This window comes from Elephantulus edwardii, unplaced genomic scaffold, assembly GCF_000299155.1.
Source record: "Elephantulus edwardii isolate Elephantulus edwardi_28Jun2011 unplaced genomic scaffold, EleEdw1.0 scaffold00049, whole genome shotgun sequence".
Lineage (NCBI taxonomy): Eukaryota > Metazoa > Chordata > Mammalia > Macroscelidea > Macroscelididae > Elephantulus > Elephantulus edwardii.
Genome location: NW_006399799.1, coordinates 1,751,673 through 1,760,743, shown reverse-complemented (window position 1 = coordinate 1,760,743; position 9,071 = coordinate 1,751,673). Strand labels below are relative to the sequence as shown.

The 9,071-nt window shown below is 42.8% G+C and overlaps 1 protein-coding gene across 1 annotated transcript in view; it reads left to right on the top strand.

Annotated features, from left to right (window-relative positions):
* Positions 1-9,071, top strand: part of CSMD2 (CUB and Sushi multiple domains 2) — a 972,861-nt gene that overhangs the window by 484,435 nt on the left and 479,355 nt on the right.

The window sequence follows — 9,071 nt, the reverse complement described above, 5'->3', positions numbered from 1 at the left end:
ACACCCATGTTTATTTCGGCTTTGTTCACAATAGCAAAGAGCTGGAAACAACACAAGTGCCCATCAACAAACGAATGGATAGAGAAGCTGTGGTATATTCACACAATGATGGATTATTAGGCAGCACTGAAAAAACAAAGAACTCATGAAATATTATACGATATGGGTGACCCTGGAGGACATTATGCAGAGTAAAAGATCTCAATCACAAAAAGACAAATACTATATAATGCCACTGTTATAGAACAGGAGTGATATGGGGGTTTGAGGAAACTAAGAAAAGGGGATAAATAATGTACACAGCATTGAAACAGATGAGGGAGATAACTATATAAAAGGACATATGATTAGGTATTATTGGCATGACAAGAGTCAGAATAAGAGTTGCATAGTAAAGTGGTCCAGGGTGGGGAGGACTGTATAGCAATGAAAGAACACTTTTTCTAAAGAAAAAAAAATGAATTGGGGGGGGGTAGGGGGGAACATGTGTAACAAAGAATGAATGGAAAGAAAAAAATATGTTCAAACCTGTTAATACCAAATAAAGTATACATTTTTTTTTTTAAAAAAGACAAATATAGTGGAGAAAATGACTCTTTTCCTCTATCTGCGTCAGCTAAAGAAAATAATATAGATGAAGGGCCTGGCTGGCACTTCGTGGAGAGGACTTGAGAGCAGTTTCTTTGTATCCTCAGCACTACAGTATTGTCTATCTTGCTTTCACAGTTGGCAAATGGGAGTTCTGTAAATACTGGGATTACTATGATTATTAGGAATCCTCTAAGCAGCTAAATTTCCCAAATTCTCAGTTTTCCTTTTACTGCCTTGGGATTTAGAGATAGAATGAAAAACAGCTAAGCCTCAAAAAGTTTGCTGATGATGGTCTTAGGTTGCAGCAAACAGCAGAAAGAATTTTGGTGTGAATTCAAGGCTTTCATTTCCACTCAGTGGAACAGCACTGGCGAAGGGACCATTGACATGAAGAACCCTGATTGCTGAGTACTTGCCTCCCAGCCAGCCAGAACTTGTGAGCCAACCTATAAACCCACCCAACAAGAGAAGGATGCCTGATGCTCAACCAGCGTTGGGCCACGGTATATGATCACTCAGAAGCTTTCTACCACTGCAAATTCAAGGAGCCTGGCCAAGTCTAATCCATTTATTCCTGGGCAGCCTTTTGTCTCCTGCCCACACATAAGTCTTGCCAACAGAGGGCGGTGCTGCAGTATTGGGTCAGCATGTTACCCCACATTTAGTTTTTACTCATTTCTTGATGTTTTTCTCTGGCTTTAGGATTTACTGAAAGGCACTGAAAAACCAATAAGGCAATACTGTGTTTTATTTGATCTATCGACTAGCACGACCTGGATCTATAGTCTCTGTCCTGCCAAGAATGTTATGACCTTCTATGAGGAAATGGGTGTTCTCTGAACCAAAGAGGTTCAGACTCATTCACAAGTAAAAGGCTGGGGCCTGGGGAACTACAGGGCGTTAAATCAGCGTCACAAGATGACTAATGTCTGGAAGTTCATGATTTAAAGCAGAAAGAGAAAGGAAGGATCCTTGATCCAGCCCCTGCCCGGAGAGGCCGTTCAATAAGGCTGCTGGAACTGCAGAGGGGGAGCCCTGGTACCAAAGTGCATAAGGAGTTGCTCTGCTAACTCAAAGGTGGTACCTCTCTGGTGGTTCAAATCCACCGGAAAATCTGAGGGAGAAAGACAGGCAGTCTCCTCACATAGGATTTACTGCCTCTGAAATCCCGTTGGAGTGTCAACTATATGTCGGTTCTGATTCTATAGCAATCAGATTTGAGAACTGGAACTGCAATGCTTGGGTTGGGATCTTGGTTTCACTATAGACAACTGGCGTGTGCCCTCAGACAAGTTACTTAACCTCTCTGTGCCTCCATCTTCTAACCTGCAAATCAAAGTCATAATCAAATCAGCCTCATGGTGTTGCTGTGAAAGTTATATGCGTTAATACCGGTGAAGTAGTGAAGAGCAACGACGTCAGGCTGGAGACCAAGGTGCACCTGATTCAGGCTATAGTTTTCTCAGTTATGTGCTATGTATCAGAGAGTTGGACAGTGAATAGGGATGATAGAGAATTCATGTCTTTGAGCTGTGGTGCTGGAGAAGAGTATTGAATGTACCATGGACTGCCAAGAAAACAAACAGATTCATTCATAGAGCCCAGCCTCTCGGATAATCTGCTCTGCATACAGGTTGAAAAGGTATGGAGATAGGACACATCCCTGGCATACACCCTTCCCAATTTTGAACCATGCAGTGTTGCCGTGCTCTATTCTGACGACTGCTTCTTGGCCCAAGTATAGGTTTTGCATTGTGCTAATGCGAGAGATGAGTAGTGAACCACAAATTTACGGGCTTAAAGAAATGGTATTTTTTTAGCTCAGAGTTTCTGCGGGTCAGGAGTTCAGGCTCAGCTTACCTGTGTGCACTGCGGAGGTTTCCAGAGCTATAAGCAAAGTGGGCTGTGCTTTCAGTTGGCAGTTTAACTGGTCAAGGACTTGCTTCACTGCTTACATGGTTGTTGGCATTTAGGGGCCTGAGGTTGTGGGACCAAGATCAACAATGTCTTGCTGGCTGTTGGTGGACTTCCGTAACTGATTCGTTCACCCAGCAAGAGGAGTCTGGGATAAATCTGCTAGCAAAATGGCATATTATAGATTTTAGCATCATTATGGAAGTGGCAGCCATCTCTTTTGCCATATTCCGCGGGTTGGGAGCAAGTGACAGGTTCTTGCCACATTTCATGGGAGAGAGTTGTATGTTTACCAGTGTGAACACCAGGAGGTGAGAATCATAGGAGACGACCATGTCTCTGACATATTTCTATTATGTGAAAAGGACCGTGCCAAATACTACAGCCTTTAACTGTGAAATTAGGCACTCAGTTGCCTCATTCAATCACCAAAGCAACGCATAAGCTAGACCTCATAGCCAATGCACAGGCAAGAATCCTGAGCCTCAGACGAGTGAGAAACTTGCCCAATGTTAGGAGTACTGTTGTTGTTATATGCCGTCAAATCTACTGCAGCTTATAGCGACCCTGTGAACAATAGCTCTGAACCTTGCACTATCCTGAGGCCACCTCACCATCTCTGACACACATGACCCCATTGCCACAGTCACTGTGACAATCCCTCTTATCCAGGGTCTTCCTCTCCTGCACAAACTCTCCAAGCATGAGGTCCTTCTCCAAGAACTGATCTCTCCTGGCAACATTCCTAAAGTAAGTGAGATAAGGTTTAAAAAAACCCCTTTCTTCCAAGGAGCACCCTGGTTTCATCCTCTCCAGGGAAACCCCATTTATTCTCTTGAACCATGGTGTATTCAATACTCTTCTCCACAACTCAAAGGCATCGATTCTTCTTCTGTCATTCTTAGTCATTGTCCAGCACTCAGATGCATAGTAGGCAATTTAGAAGACCATGGCCTGGATCAGGCCTACCTTGGTCTCTAGAATGACATCATTGCTCTTTAGCACTCTAGAATGGTCTCTGACAGCACATTTTCCTAAAGCAGCTCATCTTTTAATTTCCTGACTGCTAGTGCCAGGAGTGTTGATTATGGATTCAGGCAAGATGAAACTGTTAACAACCACAATCTTTTCTCCATCTATCATGATACTGCCAAATTGACCTGGTGGTGACAATCTTTGTTTTCTTGATGTTAAGATGCACTCAGTATTGAAGATTGTAGTCCTTGACATTCTGAAACAAATGGTTCAAGGCCTGCTTAGTTTTGGTGAGCAAAGTTGTGTCATCTGCACAACTCAGGCTGAGCTGATTAGTCTTCCTCTAATCCTGATGCCACATTCTGCTTCCTAAAGTGTTAGGACTAGAATCGCTCATATCAGCAACAATTTAAGTTGTGTGACTTTAGAAGCTAAAGGGGCAGTGTTTTCACTATTAGGAGCAAGGGCTTAAGAGAGGCAGGAGGAAGGGTGGGTGGTAGGGGTCAGCAAGAAAAGGGTGGTCATGTCCCTGCCATGAGATGAAGAATGGATGTGTATTTGATTCTGGAAAAGCAGAAAACATAAGGGCACTGATACTGGGTGATCTCTATTTTCTCAATGAAGCAGAAAATGAGGGTGTCTCCTGAGGGGAGGGGGGGTGGGATTGAGGGGAAGCAGAGCCAAGTTGCAAACTGCAGCTGTGGGGACTGGGGAGCAGGCACTGTGCCAACACAAGTACAAGCTGCCAAGTGAGATGAGATTGCTTCTTCCACAAGACTCCAGCCACTGGGTTGGTGGTGGGACCCTCCCCCTCCCCAGACCTTTATGTGGCCTTAGATTTCATCATAATGCTTTGTGGTGCTGGGTTTATGTCTGAGGCTATGACTGTTATAAAAATAGGAAACTTTTTACCTAATCTGTATTAGTTTCCTAGGGCTGCTGTAACAAAATACCATGAACTGAGTATCTTATGAAAATAGAATTTATTGTGTCACAATTCCGGAGGCTTGGAGTCAGAAATCAGGATTTTGCCTGTTGGATTCATTTTGAATGCTCTGAGCAGAAGTCTCCATTCCTTTCTCTTACCTTCTGGTGCCTTCTGCCAATCCTTAGCAGTCCTATTTCTGTTTCTATTGTCATTAGTGTTTGTCTTTCTATGTCTCTTCGCCTCCTTTATGGGACACCATTCATATTGGGGTTAGGGCCTATTCTAGTCCAGTATGACCTCATGTTAACTGATAAGCAATAACATCTTCAGAGACCCTATTTCCAAACAAAATCAGATTCAAAATACCAGAACTTAGGTGTTTGACATATCTTTCTGGGACATGAAATCCAATCTATAGCAGTGCACCCTCTGACCCCATGAAATTCATTTTCTTCCCACATAGAAAATATATTCATCCCACCCTGCCTTCTCTGTATTTACACCTTCCAATATCAACTCTCATAGTTTTAATCAGATGTGGATATGGGTTCATCTTGAGGCAATATTCCACTTCATCTGTCTATCCATGAAACCTAGAATATAAGTAGTATGTTTCCAAAATACAACAGTGGGATAGGTATGGATAGACATTTACATTCCAAGTGGGAGGAAATGGAGAAGAAAAAGGGTCACAGGCCCACAACAAATTTAAAAACCAAGCAGGGCAAATTCCATTGGATTTCAAGGCTGGAAATAATGTTCTGTATCTACTAAGGTATCAACCCTATTGTGCTTCTCTGCATCCAGCACTGGACTTGATGCACAGAGTCATACTTAGGTGGCTTCTGAATTATGTAGTGGGAGAGCGGAGGACCCCCTTCCCTGGTAAGAGGGGACCTGAAGAATCAGGCATACACATTTTCACCAGATGCTGTGGGAAAGAGGAAGACTTTTACAATTTTAAAATGGGTTATAAAAATGGTCCAAGTTCTCATTTGGGTGGATTCCTCTGATGACTTATGTAAGAACAGACAGATATTAGAGAGAGTGATACTGTCTGAGGTGCCAGGAAGGCTCTGAGGCTCAGAGAAGTCAAGAGCATAGGCTGAAACAAACACTGGAGCTTTTTACATCATCTCCCCTAGAACAAGCATGGGCTCCCTAGGAGAAATGCCTCAAGTCTCCTATCCCAGATTGTGTCTCCACCAAGAAACTGAGGACCTGAAGAAATGCTCAGCCTCCTCAGTATGGCTTAAGAAGCCAGGCCATTTACAGGGATGGGAGGGAGAAAAGATATTGAAGTTGCCATACTGAGAAATGGTTGAATCTGAGGAAGTGCATTCATTTGATATCTCACTATATGATTTTGTAGACCAGTACGGGTCTCACTATATCTCCATCTCCTGTATCTCTATCTCTATCCCTATATCTATGTCTATATCTATTTATATATGATTTTGTAGGCCAGTAAAGGTCTGTAGATTATGCATAATTTCCTTTTACTTAGGTCGATAATTATGACATGGAAGCAGCAGCCAAGGAATAAAAAGACATCTGTGTATTGGACATATCTATTGCAAAAAACCTCTTTTCAAGTGTTAAACATGTTACTTTGAGGAATAAGACACACACACACCCCTGATCCTCACCATGGATTTCCCCATCGCCCTACGCCCCACCTTCCAAAGCTGGACAATAGAAACAGTAAAGATGGAAAACCTAAACCTTTGGTGGTGGTGGTGTTGGTGGAGATTATTGAATGTACCATGGGCTAACCAGAAGAACAAATACATCACAGCCAGGATGCTCCTTATCAGGGGATAGTGAACCTTTTCCCCATAGCCTTTGGAAGGACTAGTCCCTGTAGAGGACATTGTGTGTGTTAAGTAGAGGATTAGGGAACAGAGGAAGGCCCTCAATGTGATGGCTGGCACAGAGGGCCTACACTGATTGTAAGGGTGACACGGATCCAGGCGTGTTTTGTTCTGTTGATCACATGGTTACTGAGAGTTGGAACCAACTCAAGTACCTGGCAACAACAAGGATTTGTGTCATTTCAAAGTGTCTCTGACTAGTGGTGGCTTTGAAAAGCTTTATGAACAAAGCATTATACTTTACAAAGCATTGTACTTTCAACCATTTAAACATAATTATCAGATTTTGTGCAGAAATAATATCTTCACTCTGTCTTGCAAAAAACGATGTCTTCATTCTAGCTTTAAGATCTGCTAGAATTCGGACCAGCTGAAGGCCCAGGGTAAGGAGGCAGCTGGACATCACCTGTCTTCTCGATTGGTCTTCTCGATTGCCCGTGGCATAGAGTCAAATGTTTGTGACAATTGATCATCCTAGAAAGGCCCCCGATTGTTTTATGTGAAACATCTGATCATTTTCTAAGAGCTCACCGTGGTCTGTATCTCAAAGTAGCAGACTTCTCTTGTATTCATTTGATGATCTGTTTTAATAAGCCAAGCTGAGTTGAAGCTGAGCTGATTTGATATTTATGTAATAAAGATAGTGGGACAATAGGGAAGGATGATGACATTTGGACTGTAACAGGATCCCTTAGTCTCAGCTCCAAACTATACAGAGAATATTTAATTACAGTTTTCTAAATTTTGGTTTTTATTATGATTTAAACAAAAGTTTACAGAACAGTTGAATTTTCATTTATTTATTGTTCCATATTTTCCTCCCTGCCGCTTCAATTCACTTTAGAAAATTCATTGTTGCATAATTACATTTTTAACAGTTCTTGACGTAAAATACATACATCAGATATATAGTTTATCATCTTAATTACTAGGTAGCCAGATTGCTACGGAATAAATTGTTGGCTGTTTGAGTTGACCCTGGCTCTCAGTGGCTGCACAAACTCAGCGAGATGAAACATGGCCTGTACTGTGCTGTCCAGTAATTGGTAGGAGACTAGACCATTGTGATGCATAGGCATTTTGTTGGCTGATTTTCAGAAGCTGATCACCACACCTTTCCTCAGCCTATCTTCATGTAGAAGCTTTACAGAAATCTGATTCACGTCTAACAGCAAACATCCATTAACAGTGAGGCTGTGCTTTTGGTCGGGAGTCAGACCCAAGGTCCCCACATCAGAGAAGAACATTTACTGCTCTCAAGAGCTAAATGACACCTACTTGATTGTAGAGTCAATCAAACTGAATTGAGATCCAAACCCAGGTCTATCTGAGTGAAAATCCAAACCCACTGCCTGTGAGGCAATTCTGATTATCCTCTTACCAGGTTTCCAATACTGCAAATCTTGACGGTTTCTCAGCTTTCTTCTGAGAGCAGCTAGTGGATCCCAACTGCCAGCCTTTTGGTTATTAAATTGCCATTTGTGTTATTCCAGACCTTAAATTTCTACATCACTCCACTCCATTACCTCTCATCTTCAAAGGATCATCCACTTCTTAAAAAGACTTCAGAAATTTGGATTTTACTTTAAAATTTTAAAAACAAACTTCAAATAGTGTTCGTATCAGAAGTCCTTCATGCAAAGGCATGAGAAGTGGAATTAGGGAATTAGGGAAGTTCACTACGCATAAAACCTGGTGGCAAAGACAATTTTGTATTCTGACCCAGGCCTTTTGATGAAAAGATATCAGAAGAGCCATTTTGAAATGATTCAAAATGCTTCATTTCAATCTGTATTGATTGGTATGAGGCATGACCCACAGTATATTACTGGGGGGCGGGGGGGGAGATCAGTCAGAGCAGATATAGCACAATCTCATTTGTGTCAAATTCCTTTTCAGTTATGACTCATTTGCAAGTGGCAGAAAACCCAAGTCAAATCCTCTTGGGTTTTCTTTTACAAAGAATGAAGTATCTTGGCAAGTCCCTGAGTGGTGTGATGCCTCCAGGTCTCCATTTTCAGTTTCTATGGGAGGGCACAATGGCAGGTCCACTCCACCTGGACCAACCTGAGTCCACTCAGTGTAACAATCACTGTGACCTTTGATCAGACACTCGTCACGAAGGCGAGTCAGGATGCTGGGACACCAAGGGAAAGAGATGCCAGGGATCTTAAAAGTGCCACTTGTCCTCAATTATGTGATGCTAAGATGCCAAGGGCGGTTTTCTGAAATAGCACTTGGGAAACTCACCTGTTGCCCATACCTGTTGCCCATTTAATACAGCAACATTTAGAACTAAAATCATGAGGTTCATCATAATGCACATAAGGAACACGAGTGATGTCCCATCACTAGATATAGTCCATCACTAGATATAGTGTACATCTTGCTGGAGGTCTGGTATCTGGAATTACTGTCCGAGCACTAGTCCAGCTTCCCCCTCCTCTGCTGGCTTTGTTCCACCCACAGGACCAGTTGCTCCATGGTCATCTTGTGATATTACCCCCCCCCACCAAGGACCAGGGCTGATAGTCTGACTTGTGCTCTAAGCCTGGCAGTTCTGACAGCCTGCTCAGGACAGCCACCCTCATCACCAGAGCTGGACCTGGCATCCCTGGACCTGATCTCGTTTATGTGGGCTTTCCCTCCAGCCTGGATAACCACTTGGGGTCACGATGATGTCTCGCTTCTTTTTACACCCAGAGACTCCCACCCTACACCCAAGTGAGCTGTGTGGATACTGACCCAACACCCCTTGCTAACTCAGCCTTTACTTCTCCCATCGCCAG